A 23,226-nucleotide genomic window follows, 5' to 3' on the forward strand; every position below is an offset into this window, starting at 1 on the left:
AGAACAACAAAATAGAAATAATGGAAAATACCCTGTTTCCCAGGCAGAGAAATGGGTGTTCAAACTCACCGCTGAGTTTTGAAACCTTTTTCTGAGGGCAACTAGCAGACAACACCAAAATTCAAAACTTGCACAACCTTCAACTATTCCAATTCTACTGCTTCTCTACAAAAGGATCCATCTTTTCTAGAGAAATATATGTCCATAATATGTACAGAAAGGGGTGTGCATGGTCGCTTTGCTTGAAAAAAACACACAAAAAAGGTGAAAACAATTAAATGCCCATCTTTTGGAGAATGGATACTATTCCAAGGAATAGTAAATATCTCTTTAAAAAAATGAAGATCTTTATGATCACAAGACCTATTTATAAGTGACAAAAGCAAGTCATAGATCTGTATTGTAAGTATTATTGAAAAGAAAAAAAAAAAAAACCTCCTGCTGTCGAGTAGATTCCAACTCATAGCGACCCTGTAGGACAGAGGAGAACTGCCCCCAGAGGGTTTTCAAGAAGCAGCTGGTGGATTCAAACTGCCAACCTTTTGGTTAGCAGCTGAGCTCTTAACCACTGCGCCACCAGGGCTCCATATTGAAAAGAAAAGGAATGCAAAACTACATATAGGTTTTCATATCAACCAACATGACCCAATCTCTTTATCTATCTTTTCCCACTTTATTCTCTGAGTGATGGCTTTATTCTATGGTTTCAGGCTCACAACTTAACAGATGTGCAACTAGAGAAAAAAGAGTTCCTTTCCTCCAGCTCCAGGAAAGAAAAATCTTAGGGAAGGATTCTGATTGGTTCAGCTTGCATTGCATGCCCCTCCCAAGAGCCATCAATCACTGTGGTCAGGGGGCAAGGTCTGCTAGAATAAGCGAGTGGGAAAGGGATCTGTCTTAGTCATCTAGCGCTGCTACAACAGAAATACCACGAGTGGATAGCTTTAACAAACATAAGTTTATTCTCTCAAAGTCCAGTAGGCTAGAAGCCCAAATTCAGGACACCAGCTCCAGAGGAAGGTTTCTCTCTATGTCAGCTCTGGGGGAAGGTCCTTATCATCAATCTTTTCTTGGTCTAGGAGCTTCTCCATGCAGGAACCCTGGGTCCAAAGGATGCACTCTGCTCCAGGTTCTGCTTTCTTGGTGATATGAGGTCTCCATATCTCTCTGTTTCCAGCTTTCACGTTCCAATCGCCAGTTACTATCAATGCATCTTGGTTGCATGTTCGATCAATTTCAGACTGCATCAGCTGATAAAAACTTCTATTTCTTCATCTTTGGCCCTAGTGGTTGGTGCGTAAATTTGAATAATAGTCGTATTAAGTGGTTTTCCTTGTAGGCGTATGGATATTATCCTATCACTGACAGTGTTGTACTTCAGGATAGATCTTGAAACGTTCTTTTTGACGATGAATGCAACGCCATTCCTCTTCGAGTTGTCGTTCCCAGCATAGTAGACTATATGATTGTCTGATTCAAAATGGCCAATATCAGTCCATTTCAGCTCACTAATGCCTAGGATATCGATGTTTATGCGTTCCATTTCATTTTTGACGATTTCCAATTTTCCTAGATTCATACTTCATACATATATACAGGTTCCGATTATCAAAGGATGTTTGCAGCTGTTTCTTCTCATTTTGAGTCGTGCCACATCAGCAAATGAAGGTCCTGAAAGCTTTACTCCATCCATGTCATTAAGGTCGACTCTACTTTGAGGAGGCAGCTCTACCCCAGTCATCTTTTGAGTGCCTTCCAACCTAGGGGGCTCATCTTCCAGCACTATATCAGACAATGTTCCGCTGCTATTCATAAGGTTTTCACTGGCTAATGCTTTTCAGAAGTAGACTGCCGGGTCCTTCTTCCTAGTCTGTCTTAGTCTGGAAGCTCAGCTGAAACCTGTCCTCCATGGGTGACCCTGCTGGTATCTGAATACCAGAGGCATAGCTTCCAGCATCACAGCAACACACAAGCCCCCACAGTACGACAAACTGACAGACACGTGGGGGAAGAAATAGATTTTTATCAGCTACTACAGTCTGAAATTGATCGAACATGTGATCAAGATGCATTGATAATTACTGGTGATTGGAATGCAAAAGTTGGAAACAAAGAAGAAGGATCAGTAGTTGGAAAATATGGCTGTGGTGACAGAAACAATGCCGGAGATTGAATGATAGAAATTTCCAAGACCAACGACTTCTTCATTGCAAATACCTTCTTTCACCAACATAAATGGTGACTATACACATGGACCTCGCCAGATGGAACACACAGAAATCAAATTGATTACATCTGTGGAAAGAGATGACAGAAAAGCTCAATATTATCAGTCACAACAAGGCCAGAGGCCGACTGTGGAACAGACCATCAATTGCTCATATGCAAGTTCAAGCTGAAACTGAAGAATATCAGAGCAAGTCCACAAGAGCCAAAATATGACCTTGAGTACATCCCACCTGAATTTAGAGACCATCTCAAGAATGGATTTGACGCATTGAACACTAGTGACCACAGACCAGACGAGTTGTGGAATGACATCAAGGACATCATCCATGAAGAAAGTAAGAGGTCATTGAAAAGACAGGAAAGAAAGAAAAGACCAAGATGGATGTCAGAGGAGACTCTGAAACTTGCTCTTGAGCGTCAAGCGGCTAAAGCAAAAGGAAGAACTGATGAAGTAAAAGAACTGAACAGAAGATTTCAAAGGGCCTCTCGAGAAGACTAAGTATTATAATGACACACGCAAAGGGCTGGAGATGGAAAACCAAAAGGGAAAAACACGCTCGGCGTTTCTCAGGCTGAAAGAACTGAAGAAAAAATTCAAGCCTCGAGTTGCAATAGTGAAGGATTCCATGGGGAAAATATTAAATGACTCAGGAAGCATCAAAAGAAGATGGAAGGAATACACAGAGTCATTATACCAAAAAGAATTGGTCGATATTCAACCATTTCAAGAGGTGGCATATGATCAGGAACCGATGGTACTGAAGGAAGAAGTCCAAGCTGCTGTGAAGGCATTGGCGAAAAACAAGGCTCCAGGAATTGATGGAATATCCATTGAGATGTTTCAACAAACAGATGCAACGCTGGAGGTGCTCACTCGTCTATGCCAAGAAATATGGAAGACAGCTTCCTGGCCAACTGACTGGAAGAGATCCATATTTATGCCTATTCCCAAGAAAGGTGATCCAACCAAATGTGGAAATTATAGAAAAAATCATTAATATCACATGTAAGCAAAATTTTGGTGAAGATCATTCAAAAACAGCTCCAGCAGTATATCGGCAGGGAACTGCCAGGAATTCAGGCTGGTTTCAGAAGAGAATGTGGAACCAGGGATATCATTGCTGATGTCAGATGGATCCTGGCTGAAAGCAGAGAATACCAGAAGGATGTTTACCTGTGTTTTATTGACTATGCAAAGGCATTCGACTGTGTGAATCATAACAAACTAAGGATGACACTGCGAAGAATGGGAATTCCAGAACACTTAATTGTGCTCATGAGGAACCTTTACATGGATCAAGAGGCAGTTGTTCGGACAGAACAAGGGGATACTGATTGGTTTAAAGTCAGGAAAGGTGTGCGTCAGGGTTGTATTCTTTCGCCATACCTATTTAATCTGTATGCTGAACAAATAATCCGAGAAGCTGGACTATATGAAGAACGGGGCATCAGGATTGGAGGAAGATTCATTAACAACCTGTGTTATGCAGATGACACAACCTTGCTTGCTGAAAGTGAAGAGGACTTGAAGCACTTGCTAATGAAGATCAAAGACCACAAGTCTGGACTACACCTCAACATAAATAAAAATCCTCACAAGTGGACCAATGAGCAACATCATGACAGACGGAGGAAAGACTGAAGATGTCAAGGGTTTCATTTTACTTGGATCCACAATCAACAGCCATGGAAGCAGCAGTCAAGAAATCAAAAGACTAATTGCATTGGGTAAATCTGTTGCAAAGGACCTCTTTAAAGTGTTGAAGAGCAAAGATGTCACCTTGAAGACTAAGGTGCGCCTGACCCAAGCCATGGTATTTTCAGTCGCATCATATGCATGTGAAAGCTGGACAGAGAATAAGGAAGACCGAAGAAGAATTGACGCCTCTGAATTGTGGTGTTGGCGAAGAATATTGAACATACCATGGACTGCCAAAAGAACGAACAAATCTGTCTTGGAAGAAGTGCGGCCAGAATGCTCCTTAGAGGCAAGGATGGTGAGACTGCTTCTTAGATATTTTGGACATGTTGTCAGGAGGGATCATTCCCTGGAGAAGGACATCATGCTTGGCAGAGTACAGGGTCAGCGGAAAAGAGGAAGCCCCTCAACGAGGTGGATTGACACAGTGGCTGCAAGAATGAGCTCAAGCATAACAACGATTGTAAGGATGGTGCAGGACCCGGCAGTGTTTCATTCTGTTGTGCATAGGGTCGCTATGAGTCGGAACCAACTCGACGACACTTGACAACAACACGTCTCTCTGCTCGCTTCTCTATTTTAAACCTCAAAACAGACTGGCTTAAAACACAACCTAATCTTGTAGATTGAGTTCTGCCTCATTAACATAACTGCTGCTAATCCTGCCTCATTAACACCATAGTGGTAGGACTTACAACATACATGAAAATCACAACAGGTGACAAAATGGTGGACAATCACACAATACTGGGAATCGTGGACTAGCCAAGTTGACATACATTTTTGGGGGGACACAATTCAATCCATAACAGAGTCCCAGGTGGTCACGCATAATAGTATCTTTACTATGTGACTTAAGACAAGCCACTTAATCCTTTTGCATCCTAGTTTCCACATCTGTAAAACAGGGGTTAGAAAGTCTTCTGCACAGAGTTGTAATGGCTACTACACTGGATAATGTGTGTAAAGCACAACCTTTAGCCACATGGAAGTCTATTAGGGTCTTCACTGCTAAAAGGACATAAATCTCATCTCAAAGTAGCATTTTTTTAAAAGTAATTTAGAAGCTCATTAAATTGTAAATTCTCAGGGTTCATGCTCATTTTTAATTCTCTTGATTCTCACTTCTTCATTGTGTTGACTTCATCCTTAAGCAGGCTTTCATCACGAAAGCAAAATAGCTGCAGCAGCTCCAGGCCTTATGTTTGAAACCCACACCATCCATAAACAAGAATATCTTCCTCCCAAGATTACAAGCAAGGGTCCTGACATCTACTCTGACTGGATCGAATTAGGTCACATGCCCAGCCCTAAACCAATCACTGTGTCCAGGGAAATGGAATGTGCTCATTGGCTTAGGCCAATCAAAATCTACCCTTCACGGCTGAAGGTCAGTCGGTCTCCCAGGTCCAAAAGGGACACATGGGGAGGGGTAGAATGAAAATCAAGTGCTGTTATGAACGAGAGTAACAGCCTCTGGATGCTGCGGGCCAGGGTTGGCTGACCTGCCAAATCCAGCCCACCACCTGTTTTTTGTAAATAAAGTTTTATTGGAACATAGCCATACTCACATGTCTACATATTTATTCTCCATGGCTGCTTTCACATTACAATGGTAAGGTTGAGTAGCTGTGACAGAGACCATATGGCCCACAAAGCCAAAAATATTTACTAACAGACCCTTTACAGAAAAAAAATTTGCGTGTAGACAAACACAGAATTTCCATTGTAGCAGTGCTCAAAAAATATTTTCCTTCCCCCTATTCCTTTTCTGTTGAGAGACATACATGACAAAACCAGCAGAGCAGTCACCTGCAAGCAGAAGGATCCTCCCAGGGTCCATCAACTCCTATCCCGTTGCCAAAGACTAAACGCAAAGCCTGAGAATTCACATCAGGCAGAGAACTGGGCTGAAAAGGGCTTTCACAGCTGCTGGAGCGTATGGGCTCTGACTCCATTACCCATCACAGAACTTCACCATTCAAAGATCAACGAGGGGCAGCCTAGATGATGTTGGCATCCCAGGGGCTGCAGAACCTGATTTTTCCTCTGTGATAAATGGAGAGTAATCTCCAGGAGCTCTAGCTGGAAGACAGCCCTAGTTCAATCACTTTATCATCCAGCTGAGAGACAGCCAGCGTGCCGGAGACAAACTCAGGCAGCATGCCAACTAGACTTAGCATCAGCACACAGCCCTTCTTAAGAGCAACACCCTCTTCCCTCCTCGTTTCCGCCTCCTCCAATCTACCCTAGGGTTGGCCAACGGAAGCTGCTCTGCCTGCCACTTCCATCGTAAAGAAGATGGGAGGTCTATGTAATCTACACTCACCTTCCATGCACTTGTCCAGCGAGATCACTGCTTTCAAGCTGGCTAAGCAGCAGAGTACTTGTACATCATGGTGTCCTTGCAGACAACGGAGATGCCAGTATGTTGCTGTTGTTAGTTGCTGTTGAATCTATTCCAATTCGTGGTAACCCCATGCACACAGAGTAGAATTGCTCCATAGGGTTTTCAAGGCTGTGACCTTTTGGATCACCAGTCCTGTCTTCTGAGGTGCCTCTGGGTAGGTTCGAACTGCCAACCTTTCAGCTAGTAGTCAAGCACTTAACCGTTTGCATCTTGTGGGGACTCCGTTGCTGGTATACAAGCTTAAAATAAAATGCTGGTGCTGTGGCTAAGTGCACAGGCATTAGAGATAGGCAGAACAGGGTCCAAACTCCAGCTCCTTAACTTGCCATGTGTTTGAACCATGGGTATGTCTCTTAGTTTGGGCTTCCTCAAGAACTGACTCTGAGTCCAGGATTCAAGTCTAGTACAAGTTGTTGATTTACGAGGTGACTTCAGGGACACGGGGAAGAGACATTAGCCAATTAAAGATGTATATCAAGGAAGCTCCAGCACCTGTCTTCAGTCGTACTGTGGTGGCTTGCATGTTGCTATGACTCTGGAAACTATGCCACCAGTATTTCAAATACCAGCAAGGTCACCCATAGTGGACAGGTTTCAGCAAAGCTCCCAGATTAAGATGAGGAAGAAAGGCCTGGTGACCTATTTCCAAAAATTAGTCGGTGAAAACTCTATGGATCACAATGAGTATGTTTGCTTTGACTTGTCATCGGAGGGGATCAGATCAATAGCTAGAGGAGGACATGTTTAGTCTTTAAGAGGAGAATGTTTAGTGAAGTAGAAGGCCAGCAAGGGCGAGGGAGACCCTCGGTGAGATGGATTGGCACGATAGCCACAACGATGACCTCAAACATACCGTTGATCATGAGGTTGACACAAGACCAGGCAATGTTTTGTTCTGTTGTACATAAGGTCGTAATGAGTCAGAATCAACTCGATGGTAGCTATCAGTCTATCAAAGACTCTACTACTGTGGGCAACTGGAGCTGACTTCCGTTGGGGAACTCTGGAAATAGTGGTGAGCGCTGTCTCACCAGTAATTCACTCAAGGAGCACAGAAGCTGGGGTATTTATACACCAACTCATATAAGTCATTACTGAGGGTTGTCGCCAGGGGCATTAACTCCCTGGCTCTTCTGGCCTGCTGTATCCGTGGGCTCTGGTGGTCAGAGAGAGCCCTCAGGAAAGAGCTGCAGATGCTGGGAATTCTAAGTCCAGCCTGTGGACCCCGAAATGGTAAGACCTGAGGGGTAATCGTGGGAATGTGAAGGAGGATCTTTGTCCATTGCACTAGTATTTCTTCAGATTGGATTCTTAGAAGTGAGATTTCTGGGGCAAAGGGTATTTGCATTTAAATTGTTGACACACCCTCAGGCTGTGAGACACTACTACAGACAACAGAGCCCTGGTGGAGCAGTGGTTAAGAACTTGGCTGCTAACCAAAAGGTCAGCTGTTCGAATCCACCATCTGCTCCTTGGAAACCCTAAGGGGCAGTTCTATTCTACTGGATGAGAGAAGAAACACAGTAACATGGAGATGAATTTACAGCGATTGGTAAGAATGGTTCCTCTCAGTCCTAAAGACCAGACTCAACACCCACGCCTTCCCATTATGACAGGGGGCTGCTCACCCCAGCACTGAGGATAGTCCAGGGGTCTCCACTCATCCAAGGACCCACCTAGCTCTTTCTGGACCAAGAGAGACAGGGAAGAAGACTCCCTGCCCAGTAGATAAACGCCACCTCCTTGTGAACAATGGGTACATCTTCCCACCAGGGGCAATTCTACCAGTGCCCACAGTGAGCCTGGGGCCCAAAAAAGTCAGCGTATTTGTATATTCCCATGTCAGCTTGCAGGGTCTTGTATGTTACCACTGGGTGGGAGACTAGCACTGGAGACCAGGGTGAAAAAACCAAACCAAACCTGTTGCTGTGGAGTCTATTCCGACTCATGGCAACCCCGTGTGTTACACAGTAGAACTGTTGCATTAGGGTTTTCTTAGATTGACACACTGGCTGCAACAATGGGCTCAAACATACCTACCATTGTGAGGATAGCACAGGACCTGGAAATGTTTTGTTCTGTTAAACATGGGGTCTCCATGAGTCGGAATCAACTCAACGGCGCCTAACAACAACAATCTTTATGGAACCAGATCACCAGGACTTTCTTCCATGGTACATACGGTTGGGTGGGTTTGAACAGCCAACGTTTAGATTAGTAGTCGAGCACAAACCGCAGGATACTGCTTGCCAAATTCGCCTCTTGAGGAGAAGGTCAAGCGCACACTTCCTACAGCCCCTCTCTGGCCCTCAGGCCCCACCTCCTGTGGGATGAGAATACATACCTCATCTCCTAGAGCAAATAAGTGTGATCAGGCCTGGGGCAGCCTTACTCCAAGTGTGGGAGCAGCTTTTTCTCAGGTTCTGTTAACACAGGCAGTTTACCTTTAGATTCTCTTCAAAATTCTTACCAGCTCCGCTGCAGGCTCAGCACTGGGGCTTCCAGTGCCTCCGTGAGAACCGAGGATATTTTTCCTTTTTTTGCATATTAAAAGGGCTCACCAAGTAGTCATGCCCAGAATCAAGGGATGGTTTTGCTCAAAGGCAAACTCCATTCTCCTTCCCAGAAGGCAGAAGATGCTTGCAACATATTAAATGAGAGTTTCAGTTTTGAAAAAACAGGGAAGTTGAGTCTACTCAGGGAACCCTATTAAATATGCATTTGTATTTATTTATTCATCCAACAAATACTGATCGGACACCTACTGCCTGCCAGACATTCGTCTAGGTGCTGAAGCCACAGGGACGGATAAAACAGGCCAAGACTCTGACCTCATGAAATTACATTCCAGCATACATATGCATCGCAGAGGCCTAAAAAAATAATTCTTAAAAACTGAGAGGGGTTATCTCTAAAGGTTGTGATAATCGGGGACCTCTCTTTATGTTTTGTGCTGTGTGAAGTTTTTCCATCTGGAAGAAAAAAAAAATCATGGGATAAAAGAATATTTCTAGTTACAGAAGGATGTTCAGAATTTATTGCCAACTGAGAAGAACTGGCTACAGGAGACTATGCAAAGTACGCTACTGTTGTAAATATATATAGTGTGTGGGGTGTGTGTGTGTTGCTAGTGGTAATTTTTGAGTGGAAGAATTATGGAAGAGTTTGCTATTTCATTTTCTTTGTGCTTTCCAAGTTTCACGCATTGAGCACACACCACTTTTATAAATAGAAAGAAAATGTCATTTAAACAGGAGCTGCTACCAAGCCCTAAATTATCCTATTCCTTGGCCTATCACAAAAAAAAAAAAAAAATTTTTTTTTTCTTGGCCTATCAGAAGGCCTGGAATTCCATCATTGAACAACTCATTTGGTTACAATTTGTGTTCGCGGAGACTTCTGTTATACTAAAAACACCATAACCAAACCCATTGCCATGGAGTGATTCCAACTCATAGCTACCTTATAGGTCACAATAGAACTGCCCCATAGGGTTTCCAAGGAGCAGCTGGTGGATTTGAACTGCTGACCTTTTGGTTAGCAGCTGAACACTTAACCACTGTGCTACCAGGGCTACCTGGTTACAATATTTAAGAGGAATAAAACACTGGTCTCTGGTTACCTGTTAACATGACAATGTGAACTAGGGGATGCAAAAATGAACTGTCACGTTGGAAGCCTCATGCATTGCCGGCGGGAATGTAAAACAGCGCAGCCACTGTGGGAAAGAGTTTGGTGGTTCCTCAAAAAATTACGCAATTACTACATGACTCAGAAATCCCACTCCTACGTATAGTTTTTTCCCCAAAGACTTGAAAGCAAAGACTCAAACAGCTACTTGTACACCAGTGTTCACTGCAGCACTGTTCACAATAACCAAAAGGTGGAAACAACCCAAGCACCCATCAACAGACAAACAGACAATAAGGTAGTGTGTTCATCCCTACATGGAATATTACTCCGCCGTAAAGAGAAATGAAGTTCTGATATGTGCTACAACGTGGATGAACCTTGAAAACATGATGCTGAGTGAAATATCAGACACAAAAGGACAAATAGTGTATGACCCCACTTATATGAAATACTTAGAACAGACAAATACATAGATACCAGGAGCTTACCAAAAGGTCGGCAGTTCAAATCCACAAGCCTCTCCTTGGAAACGCTGTGGAGCAACTCTACTCCGTCCTGTAGGCTCACTACGTGTCAGAATCAACTCGACAGCAATGGGTTTTTTGTTTTCCCAGGACGGGTAAAGGGGAAGTTATTGCTTAAGAGGCACTGAGTTTCTCTTTGGGGTGATGAAAAATGTTTGGAGATAGATAGCGGTGATGGTTACACAACATAAAAAAAAAAAAGTTGCCACTGAGTCCATTCCAACTCATGGAGACCCCGTGTGTGTCAGAGCAGAACTGCTCCACAAGGCTTTCAGAAGCAGACTGCCAGGCCTTTCTTCCAAGGCACCTCTGGGTGAGTTTGAACCGCCAACCTTTCAGTTAGTAGTCGAGCACTTAGTTGTTTACTCCACCCAGGGACCCCTTACACAACATTACGAATGTAACTGATGTCACTTAATTGTACCCTTAATATGGTTAAAATGCCTTTCAGCTTAGTAATGAAGTCACTCCTGAGGTTCACCCTTCAGACAAAGACTGCACAGGCCCATAAAACAAAATGAGACTAAAGGGGCACACCAGCCCAGGGGCAAGGATTAGAAGGCAGGAGGGGACAGGAAAGCTGGTAATAGGAGACCCAAGGTTGAGAAAGGGGAGTGTTGACATGTCGTGGGGTTGTTAATCAATGTCATAAAACAATATGTGTACTAACTATTTGATGAGAAACTAGTTTGTTCTGTAAACATCTAAAGTACAATTAAAAAAAGAAAAAAGGGGCGGGGCTTTGGGGACCATGGTTTCAGGGGACATCTAAGTCAATTGGCATAATAAAATCTAATAAGAAAACATTCTGCATTCCACTTTGGAAAGTGGTGTCTGGGGCCTTAAATGCTAGCAAGCGGCCATCTAAGATGCATCAATTGGTCTCAACCCACCTGGATCAAGGTGAATGCAGAACTCCAAGGACACAGGGTAATTAGGAGCCCAAGAGACAGAAAGGGCCACATAAACCAGACACTACATCAGCCTGAGACCAGAAGAGCTAGATGGTGCCCGGCTACAACCGATGATTGCCCTAACGGGGAACATAACAAGGAACCCCTGAGGGAGCAGGACAGCAGTGGGAGGCAGATGCCAAATTCTCGTAAAAAGACCAGACTTAATGGTCTGACTGAGACTAGAAGGACCCCGGTGGTCATTATCCCCTAGACCTTTTGTTGGCCCAGGTCAGCCAACTCTTCAGACAGGGATTGGACTGGACAATGATTTGGAGAGGGATGCTGGTGAGGAGTGAACTTCTTGGATCAGGTGGACACTTGGGACTATGTTGGCATCTCCTGCCTGGAAGGGAGATGAGAGGGTAGAGGGGGTTAGAAGCTGTCAAAATGGACACGAAAAAAGAGAGTGGATGGAGGGAGCGGGCTGTTTCATTAGGGGGAGACCAATTGGGAGTACGTAGCAAGGTATATATAAGGTTTTGTGTGAGAGACTGACTTGATTTGTAAACTTTCACTTAAAGCACAATAAAATTTTTTTTAATGGTTAAAATGGCCAATTTTTTGTTATATATAGTTTCACCACCATAAAATTTTTTTCAAATGAACTGTCCCCTTGGAGAGCAGGAAGCCCACCTGGCCTGGCAAGACACGGACAGACAGGGAAGATGCTGAGGCAAGTCTAGACCAGCGTGGGTGGCACGCCAATGGCAAATGAGGACCCCGTGTTCTGAAAATGGGAAGGAGGTGACCAGACAAGAGGTGGGAGGAAGGAAGGTCCTGTCCACACCCAGCATCTACCACCACCACCCCAATGCCCCAGGGTTATTCTGAGGGTGAGATCAGAGCTGCTGAAGACTAATGAACAATGTTTCATCTATTGAAAGGAATGGGAAACATTTTTAACAGGTTTTTAGTAGTGCTCTTCAAACATTCCTTCTGAAGTAAAATCACTCTTCCTTGTCATAAGAGCCATGGTGGAATGTCACAGCAACAGCCCAAGGGCTCTCTCATTGCAGCAGCAGAACTCTCATTCGTGCAGACAGAGGATGGTTACATGAGGAAACGTGATGATATCTCATCTCCAAAGTGTCGACTAGAATGTGGGTCTCCACCTAGACCAACTGAAGCCGGGAACATGTTCAACAAGGGGCAAGGTCAGGTGGTGGGACTGCTTCCTATTCAATCCACACCTCCGATGACAAGCTATTCCTTAATTAGTGACAGCCTTGAGGCTCTTGTTTTATCCAAGTTTTACAAACCATTCAAGAAACAAGATATTGAGCTAAACGTTTAGCTCTTCCTCTTTCTATCATTCATCCAACATTTTTTAAATACTTAGCGGGGACCAGGGACTGGGTTTCACATACATAATTCTTTGGGGCTTTGACATACCTGAGAACACCTCGAACTTTTAAAAACATGCATTAGCGGTTTCAATTATCAAAGTAACTCATGCTCATTGTAATACCTGTAAATGACGAAACGCAAAGAAAATTAATGACACTGAATTGTACAGTTAAAATGGCAAAGGTTTGGTATATCTACTTACCACAATAAAAAATATATACATTGGGAATCCACCTCTTCCTTCCTTCTTGGGCAGCCTAGTCCCAGGCACCACCATCTCTCCTGGGTGAGTGCACCACCTCCTCCCAGCTCTCCCAGCTTCCACTCCACAGCCAAGGGCCTCTTGTTAAAAGGAACCCCTAGTTCACCCCGCATCCAAAGATTAGACAGGCCCATAAAACAAAATGGGACTAAAGGGGCACACCAGCCCAGGGGCAAGGACTAGAAGGCAGAAGGGGACAGGAAAGCTGGCAATAGGGAACCCAAGGTCGAGCAGGGAGAGTGTTGACATGTCATGGGGTTGGCAACCAACGTCATAAAACAATATGTGTAACTGACTGTTGAATGAGAAGCTAGGTCTGTAAACCTTCATCTAAAGTACAAAAAAAAAAAGAAACCTCCATAGTACTATTGGTCTCTACTCATCTGAGACAAGAGAGAAAGAAGGAAACCAAGATTCAAAGGAAAAAAAGTCTATACAACAAATAGTTTACAGGAACCACGGCCTCATCTACCCTGAGACCAGAAGAGCTAGGTGGTGCCCAACTACCACTATCAACCATTCCAAGCAGTGTCACAATAGATGGAGCCTAGTAGAACAGGAGGAAAAAATGTGGAACAGAACCTCAAATTCCTTAAAAAAAAAAAAAAAAAAAAGCCTTCTGGATTGGTTGAGACTGGAGGACTCCCTGAGACTGTTGCCCTGAGATACTCTTCAAACCTTGAACTGAAATTAACCCCTGAGGTCACATGGTAGCTAAATAACAGAGTTCTCCTTTAAAAAATCACCTATATGAGACCAAGCAGTCAACAATTACTTTAAAACAAACACGAGGATGAAAGGGGGCAGGGAAACTAGATTAATAGAAACAGAACAACCAGAATAGAAATAATGAGAATGTTCACGGCGTTGTGAAGAATGTTACTGAACAACTTGTGTAGAAATTGTTGAGTGGGACTGCTGTGTAAAGCCTCACTGAAAACACGATAACCAAAAACACCAAACCCACTGCTGTCGAGTCAATTCTGACTCGTAGCGACCCTATAAGACAGAGTAGAACTGCTCCACAGGGTTTCCAAGGAGCACCTGGTGGATTCAAACTGCTGACCTTTCGGTCACCAGGGTTTCTGAAAACACCACAAAATATTTTTTAAAAGGAGCCTTCACCTTGGAGCCTCCAGCGAATGACTTCCGGCCACACTTTAAAATAAAACCTCCCCTTCTCACCCTGGCCTATAAGGCAGGGCGCGCTCTGTTCGAACTTCCAACCTCTTCGCCTATCCTTCCCTCACTTGCTCTGCCCTTCTTCTGTTTCTGAAAAACTCCCCGACTGTTCCACCTGTGGCCTCACACTTAGGGACACCTGGCCCCCAGGTGCCTAAACAATTGGCAGCACCTTCTTCAGGTCTCAACTCTGATATCACCTCCTCAGGAGCCTCCCTGAGCCTGTGTCACGTCCCCTGGTCACTCCTTCTCTCATCAGCCTGTGTCACTTTCTCAAAGAACTTATCGCCTGAAATCACCCTGTCCACCTCTATGGATTTGCTGGTTGTCTGTCTTCCCAGACCACAATACAAACGCCACTAGGGCAGGGACCAGGTCTACTCTGTTTAAGAGCCTAGTACGTAGTAAACCAAAAACCCAACCCCACTGCCATGGAGTCTATTCCAACTCATGGCGACCTCACATGTTACAGAGTGGAACTGTGCTCCGTAGGAATTTTTATGGAAACAGATTTCCAGGTCTTTCTTCTGTGATACCACTGGGTGGGTTCGAACTGCCAACCTTTAGGTTAGTAGTGGAGTGCAAACCGTTTGTGCTGCCTAGAGACTTCCCAGTACATAGTCCATGCACAATAAATGTTTGAGGAGAAATGGAGGGAGAAAAGGAGAGTAGGGAGAGAGGGAGGGAAGGACCAAGAAAGGGAGGGAAAGGAAACAAGGGATGGATGGAGGGAAAGACCGAGGGAGGGAAGAAGAAGGACCAAAGGAGGGAGAGAGGCTTCCCCGTGTGAGTTCTTCAAGGGAACATCCATGTCATGGCCCAGATGACCAAGAAAGAATCTGGTAACCAAACAAACGAACAGGCCCTAAAGCGCCAGTCCCACCCCTCCATAAACACCGCCATATTTGGTGCTGTTTGGAGCTTGACATAGGTTCCATATCAAGTCCCAGGAGTCTGGTCATGGCATATTTAGAACAGACAGGGCCACTCCTAATGAGGTGAGTGGGGACTTGGCAATCATTTTCTCTCTGAGGCCTGTAACATCTTTGTAAGCGCTTCTCTTCCAGTCTGGTTTGTGGCTTTTCCCGGACCCTCATGGCATTACAATAAGTCTCAAAGAATGAGATCACACTTAAGGAACTCTGTCTCCCAGAGTCTGGCCCTATAGGAAAATGCTTTTTGTGTCACATAACCCTCACAACATCCCTGTGAGGGAAGTACTACTATCATTCCCATGTTACAGATAAAGACACTGAGGCCCAGAGAGGTTCCATGACTAGGCCAAGGTCACACAGATGCTCAGTGGCTGAGCTGAGATTCAGGCCAGGATAAGGGCAGCACTTAACCCTGCACAGGGGCCTCCTGGCACTGGGGGTGCCACAGGGTCAGTGAAGTCTCCAAGAAGGCAGTCAGCTGGTTTCCACCCTTTTTTTTTTTGACCCCAGGGCCTTGGGTCCTAGGGACATGGGTGGTCACAGCACAGACTTGGCATTCTGCAGTGAACCAGAGAGGGGATCAGTCTCACCCTGCATCCAGAAGCCCCCATCTTCTTATTTTCAAAGAGCAGGGGCTCAGGTCAGACCAAGCATAGTTGATTCCCCCCAAAACACTGTCTCTCCCAGTCAAGAAGAAAGCAATATTGATCCTGAAGGTTTCCTGGATGGTGAATTTGCCCATGTCAGGAAGGTTCTGCCAGCCTGGGGAGAAAACAAACCAACATCTAAATCTAATAAACCTGGGAGAGATGGCAGCCAGGATTACTGCCGGGAGGTGGAGCAGGAGCCCAGAGATATTTATGGGGAGCCAGAACAAGAGAAATTGGGGTGGTTGGGCCCATTCTGCTGTTAGTCACAGATTTATACACTCCACACCCAGTTCATCGTCCCCATGGGGCCTCGGGGACTTTTCAGCCTCTGCTTGCAGCCCATGGGGACATTAATCACACAGTGAGAGGAGGCATGTGGTGCTATGTCTTCGTGAAGGTGCCTGTGTGTGCTTGGGTGTGTGTGTGAATTCGTGTGTAAGCAGAATGGAGAAAAGTACGTGTATTAAAAAATCTCCTTCCTCCTGATCTGGCAAAGTATCAGCTCTTTCACCATTGGAGTCCCCAGTTTGGATTAGGGTACTACCTCCAGAAATAAACTCAGCCTGAGAGAAGAGCCCTTCAATTCATTATTGTCCTCTAGCTAAGACTGGCTTCTCAGGTTGTGTCATTTCATTAGAGATGGGAGGGAATGGGACACAGGATGAGTACATGTTGATGAAGGGAAGGAGAGACACAGGACTCCTACATGCTGATGAAGGAGAGGAGAGACAGAGGACTAGCATACGTTGATGAAGGGGAGGAGAGACAGAGGACTAGTATATGTTGATGAAGGAGAGGACAGACACAGGACTAATATATGTTGATGAAGGGGAGGAGAGACACAGGACAAGCACATGTTGATGAAGAGGAGGAGAGATACAGGACTAGTATATGTTGATGAAGGGGAGGAGAGACGCAGGACTCGTGTATGTTGATGAAAGGGAGGAGAGACACAAGACTAGTACATGCTGAAGAAGAAGAGGGGAGACACAGGACTAGTACATACTGAAGATGAAGAGAGACACAGGACTAGTGTATGCTGATGAAGGGGAGGAGAGACACAGGACTGGTATATTTTGATGAAGGGGAAGAGAGACACAGGACTAGTGTATGTTGATGAAGGGAAGGAGAGACACAGGACTAGTACAAGCTGATGAAGGAGAGAAGAGACACAGGATTAGTACACGTTAATGAAGGGAAGGAGAAACATAGGGCTAGTACATCTTGAAGAAGGTGAGGAGAGTCAGTACTTGGGCACTGCTAAAGAGGTCCCAGTCAAGTGATGAGATGCCCCAGGCTCTGAAGACACACAGCATGAATGTAGTGTACGAATCCCTTCCCCACTTGAAGTCCCAGTTTCTCTGTGTCAAGTCTACAGGGTGTACTGGGGTTCTGAAATAGCTGCCACAAAGCTTAAAGTGTGATGGTCCTGCCAGGCATTACGTTACTATTGCCATCATCATTGTTAACATACACTCCCTCCCATGGAAAGCCCTTACAGAAACCCCGGTCCATGCCCCCCACACCTACTCCTTCCTGGAGCCTTATGCCGTGTGGCTGGATGAACAACAACAAAAAAAAAAACCCTCCCTAATTTCCGGAACCCTCCTGGAATCATTATTTGTTCTCTAAGAGGGTGGCTTTTAATTCCTCTGCGGGTAAGAGCCTGGCTTTCATTCCCTCTCTCTGCTGTCATGGAAACCAGTGTGCTGGCAACTTGGCGTGGAAACAAGAACACGGTTTTCTTCTTTCACCCAGGGGAGGAAAGGCTGGGAGAACTTCAGGGCAGGAGAGGGCTCCCTTTATGGAGGAACGGTCACTCAGAAGATCCTAGCAAAAGAAAATCTGTAAAGGCCTGGAACTGACTTCAGCACCATGGAAAGCTCCACCCAAAGAGTTTAAGGTTGGGCAAGGGGGAGGAAGAAAACATAGTGGCTACAGGATGGATACCCTTGACTTCTAAAGAAGACAGTATTACTAAAGGCAGGAACTATGCTGTGTTTAAGAGTACCAGAACGACAGGAAAATTTGACGATCATTTAGTTCACAGTTGCTCAAAGTGTATTCAGAATTACCTGGGCATCATTCTATCATAGACCTACTGCATCACTCTCTGCAGGGGGATCCCTGGGTTATGCATTTTAACACATCCCCCGCAAATACTTCTGATGCCCATCAAGGCTTAAAGTCAACTGATCTAGTGCCACACCCACATTTTTCAGCTAGAAAAATGTGAGGTATATTTCCCACATTCAAACAGCAAGTTGGAACCAGAATCCAACTCTTTCAACTCCAAGATTTCTTTAAGTCACCCATCACTGTCCTGGGTCCTACCTGAAAACCCTGTCCTAAGGACCTGTGCTAGTGGCCCGGGAGAGCCTCTGCTATAATCAGGCTTTAGGCTATCTCTCTGAGAGTTCTCTTCTATGATGCAATTTCCCCCCGGAAGAGGTGAACCATATTCATATCCCTGGAACCTTACACATGCAAATACTCAATACATGTTGGCTGAATTAACTAATGAATTCATTAACTACTGAATGATCTAATCAGCACTGTTCAACAGGGAAGGGCAATGTCTCTTAATGGACCTATAATAAAAACACACATTGAGCAAGTACCATAGGCCAGTCACAAGGCTAAGAAACCGGCATGCAGTGGCCCATTGAGGGGAGCCCTGGTGGCGCCGTGGTCAAGCGCTTAGCGGTTCAAACCCACCATCCACTCTGTAGGAGAAAGATGCAGCAGTCTGCTCCTGTGAAGATTTACAGCCTTGGCAACCCTATGGGGCAGTTCTATTGTGTCCTTTAGAGTCACTATGAGTCAGAATCCACTTGACGGCCATGGGTTTAGTTTGGTGTTTGGGGCTCACTGAGCTGGCACAACAACCCTATGAGATACAAATGATGATTGCCCCTAAGTCAAAAATTAAGAAATGCAGCTTGGAGAGGTTTAATCCTTTATTCAAGGGGCCATAGGTAGTACGGTAGAGCTGGGATTTAAACCCAGGTATGCTAAATCCATAGGCAGAGTTCTAAGCCACATTCTCTGAACACAACAAGGAAGAAGGTCCATGCATCAGGAGGGAGGTTAAACAAAAGGACATTCAGGCCCTGGAGGTGTTTTTGGTCACCAACCAGAGCACCTGCTTGGTGTTTAGCCAAGAGGGGTTAAATTCACTCATTCATTCATTCATCCATACTATAAATATTTGTTGGCCACCTAGAATGTGCCAGGCCCTGTTCTAGGTACTACAGTAGAGTAATGAACAAGATAGACAGGTTCCTACTCTAGTTGACCGGGGACAAACAGTGAACTAACGAGTATGTATCACAATACGAGGAAATGACGAGTGCTAGAAGAAGAATACACGCAGGGTCAGGGGATGGAGAGTGATAAGGACATGTTACAAAAGAGCAAAGAACATCGCTGACACACAACAGCTGTGTCTGCAGCAGCCCAAACAACTGGCTAAAAAATAAGATCACAAGCAACTCACTGTATGGCATCAAAACTACCAACCTTCTGAGTGATTTTCCCCACTAGACTGACCTTAAAACGCATTGCCATCGAGTCAATTCCGACTCATAGCGACCCTACAGGAGACAGTAGAACTGCCCCATAGGGTTTCCAAGGAGCGCCTGGTAGATTCAAACTCTCGACCTTTCAGTGAGCAGTTGTAGCTCTTAACCACTACACCACCAGGGTCTCCTGTTGTTTTATTTATTCTTTTTTAAAGTGATGGTCCATGGACAGAGAGAAAAAAAAAAAAACCTGGTGACCTGAGGCCATGATGGATGCTCAGTTCCCTCCTGGGCCATTCTCTCCATAAGACAACACGACTATGAACTGAGGTCGGCAGGAATACCCCTCAGGTCTCTCAGAAATAGAAACAGAAGCTGTTGGTTGACAACTGTGTTCATTGGGACTCTCTGGATGCAGGTAGCAGAAACCTTCTAAAACTAACGTTAGAAATGAAAAGGGACTTTATTATAAGGATATAGAAATGTTTCAAGGAACCCAGGGTGGGAATAGGCCAGGGCTCAGGAGAGACCTGAACCAGAAAGCAGAACCCCTGGGACATTTGCCTCCTCTCTTGGGTCCACTCCTCTCCCGTTTCTCTCTCCTCACTGGCTTTCTCTGCTGCCTTGTTTATGTGACAGAAGGCAAGATGGCTGCCCACAGCTCTTGAGTTCCGTATTTTTGTTCAAAAGCATCCCTCTGATACTGGACCTTCTTGGTTTCAATCTCAAATTCCCAAGGAAGAGGCTCTGGTTGGTCCATTTGGGGCTAGGTGCTCTCCTTCTGGCCAATCAGCTGCATCCAGGGAGAGAGAGGACCACCAGGAACAAACATGGCTGCTGGGTACATATCCCAGCGACCCTATGGATCAGAGGGGAAAAGGGAATCAATGTGAGCTTATGTTCTAGAATCTCATAAACTCACCAAGGCAATGATGTGTCCTGGGCCCTAAAAACAGAAAAAGTGCAATCTCAGAAGGCTGAAGAATTTTGGTTAGAAAGATTTAAGCTCTAAAATCTACAGGAAAATCCAACACCTCTACAACAAAAAGACAAATAATCCCATTAAAAGATGGGCAAAGGAAATGAACAGACACTTCACCAAAGAAGACATTCAAGTGGCTAACAGACACATGAGGAAATGCTCAGTCTCTCTAGCCATTAGAGAAATGCAAATCAAAACCACAATGAGATACCATCTCACCCCGGCTTTGCTGGCACAAATCAATAAAACAGGAAATAACAAATGTTGGAGAGGCTGCGGGGAGATCGGAACTCTTATGGGCTGCTGGTGGGAATGCAAAATGATACAACCATTTTGGAAAACAACATGACACTTCTTTAGAAAGCTAGAAACAGAAACACCATATGATCCAGCAATCCTACTCCTAGGAATATATCCTAGAGAAATAAAAGTCGTCACATGAATAGACATAAGCACACCCATGTTCATTGCAGCATTGTTCACAATAGCAAGAATTTTAGTCAGGGAAGGACTTGGGGTCCAGCCTACATGGAAGTCAGTGATGGTGGTGAGAGAGTTAAGCCAAACGTATGAACTTGAAAAGCACCTAACCCCCCTCAGCAGTCATTGGAACACCCTCCATAAAGCTCTGAGGCAAAATTATAGATCATCATTTTAATTGAGTGAAATTGGCTATACATTAATATTCATGATTATTAGAGCAGCTAATTTTCCTCTTTACAGAAAGTGGGTGGGGGATCATTTCAGCTGCTACTTTCCTCCCTTGAATTTCTGCGGGGGAGGTGAAAGAATAAAAGACGTGGCCCTCGGAATCAACCAACAATTTTTGGGCATTGGGTAATTATTACGGATTTTTAATTGCTTTGACCTCTTGGAAGGAGCTGGGGAAAAGTGTCCGATGAATATAAAACATACACAACGTGAACTTCTAGGATTGGCCTCTCTAACTAGATAAGGGCAGACGACCTAAATGAGCCACAACTCGTCTGCCAGTTTGCCGTACTGTGGTGGATGCGTGTTGCTGCGACGCTGGAATCTGTGCCACCAGCTTTTCAAACACCAGCAGGGTCACACATGGTGGGCAGGTTTCAGTGGAGCTTCCAGACTGAGATAGACTAGGAAGAAAGGCTTGGTCAACTACTTCTGAAAGATCATTCCACTGCCATCGAGTCGATTCCAACTTATAGTGACCCTACAGGACAGAGTAGAACTGCCCCAAAGGGTTTCCAAGGAGTGGCTGGTGGATTCAAACCGCCAACCTTCGGTTAGCAGCCTAAACTCTGAACCACTACGTCAGCAGGGCCCCTGAAAGATCATAGTCACTGAAACACTGTGGAGCACAGTTCTGCTCTGACACTCACGGAATCGCCACGAGTCGAGGTCCGACTAGACAGCAACTGGTTAGCTGAGAGTGCAACTGGGGGACTGAATTTCACATTTTATTTAATTTAAATTAATTTGAATGTAAACAGCCACAGGTGCTTTGGCTACCACAGTGGACAGCACCGGTCTACACCCTGGGGACAAAATGCTGGGGCACATTCCACTGGAATTGGCACCTCCACCCAGAGTCTAAGCTCTCCAGAGAAAGGCAGCCAGTGGAAGCAGTAAACACACACCCAAAGCTGATCCCCCATTTGCTGCATGACCCTTGCCCTCTCTGGTTCCCGGGATCATCCCCAGGGCTTCTTTCTCCTTCATCTCCTCTAAATAGTGCTATTTCTTTTCAAAGATGCACAATCACTTTAATGAGAACATACAGTGCTAAACTGCATTCGTCTCTTTCTCCTCTCCCCACACAATTCTCCCTCTAATAAGATTTTCCCTGGCTAACCCATTTTCGCGGCGGCTGTTCTAAAAAGCCATCTTCTGACTGAGCCGTGACTTACTCCAGGCAGGGGGGAGAGCGTGAGGCACAAAGCCAGAGGGATTTAGGTCTATTTTGTCACCTCCTTGGCGAGAGCCAGGCAGTATAATCAAGCCAAAGACCATTTCCCTAATGCCTGCTGTGAGACCAGCTGACCGGTATTGCCTGTGTTGGGTTATAACTGATGACGGTGCCTGCAGAAAGTGCCCGGGTAGCATGAGGCAGGCCCAGGCCCCTGGCTTCTCTTGCAGAAACTTTCTTTTCCCCAGACAGGAAAAAAACCGAGACCCGTTTCTTAAGAGAAGAGGAGCAGAGCTTATTCCCTGAAAACAGCATATGTGAGGAACGTTCAGCCTGATTCATGGTCTGAAAGTTCTGCTAGCCACCAGTAAACAGTAGCATGAGTTTGCTTTCTCTTATCCCTTGTTGTGGTTGTTAGGTACCATTGAGTCAGCCCCCGATTCATGGCAACCTGACGCACGACCGAATGGAACCTCATGACTTCCCCATGATTGTATCATTGTGATCCATGGGGTTTTCACCGGCTGAGTTTCAGAAGCGGATCACCAGGCCTTTCTTCCTAGTCTGTCTCAGTCTGGACGCTCTGCTGAAACCTGTTTAGCACCATAGCAACACAAAGCCTCCAATAACAGATGAGTGGTAGCTGTGCATAAAGTGCACTGGCCAGGAATTGAACCCAGGTCTCCTGCATAGAAGGCAAAAATTCTACCACTGAACCACCAGTGCCCTCTACCATCTCTCATATCCACTCCATTAGCAAATCATGGCCTCCTTACCTCCAAAATGTATCCCGAATCCATTCCTCTTCCACACCCCCATCACTACCACCCTAACCCAAACTGCCATCGTCTCTCACCTGGAGCAATGAACTAGTCTCCTTGCCCCTGACAGCCCATTCTCTCACAGCACCCACAATAACTGTATCAGACAGGATAGTCTGCACTATGCTGGGGTAACAGTTAACCCCCCAAAGTTAGTGGCTTTCTTCTAGGTGCCTCTGGGTGG

General features: G+C 45.2%; 1 protein-coding gene and 1 non-coding gene across 8 annotated transcripts in view; both read right to left on the bottom strand.

Moving 5' to 3' along the window:
• CMKLR1 (chemerin chemokine-like receptor 1) overlaps window positions 1–10,554 on the bottom strand; it is a 183,961-nt gene extending 173,407 nt beyond the window's left edge. For 4 of the 7 annotated variants that reach the window (XM_049865996.1, XM_049865997.1, XM_049865989.1 and 1 more), the window contains exon 1: window positions 10,460–10,554. The gene's annotated coding sequence lies outside the window, so the exon portion shown is untranslated. The remainder of the gene's footprint in view (window positions 1–10,459) is intronic. The other 3 variants (XM_049865991.1, XM_049865992.1, XM_049865990.1) reach the window with 2 other exon arrangements.
• Window positions 10,555–22,876: 12,322 nt separating this feature from the next.
• TRNAR-UCU (transfer RNA arginine (anticodon UCU)) lies at window positions 22,877–22,947 on the bottom strand. The gene has a single exon. It is a non-coding gene; the product is annotated as a tRNA-Arg (tRNA).
• Between the last annotated feature and the right edge of the window lie 279 nt (window positions 22,948–23,226).

Source organism: Elephas maximus, chromosome 22 (genome assembly GCF_024166365.1).
Source record: "Elephas maximus indicus isolate mEleMax1 chromosome 22, mEleMax1 primary haplotype, whole genome shotgun sequence".
In the NCBI taxonomy this organism is placed as follows: Eukaryota; Metazoa; Chordata; class Mammalia; order Proboscidea; family Elephantidae; genus Elephas; species Elephas maximus.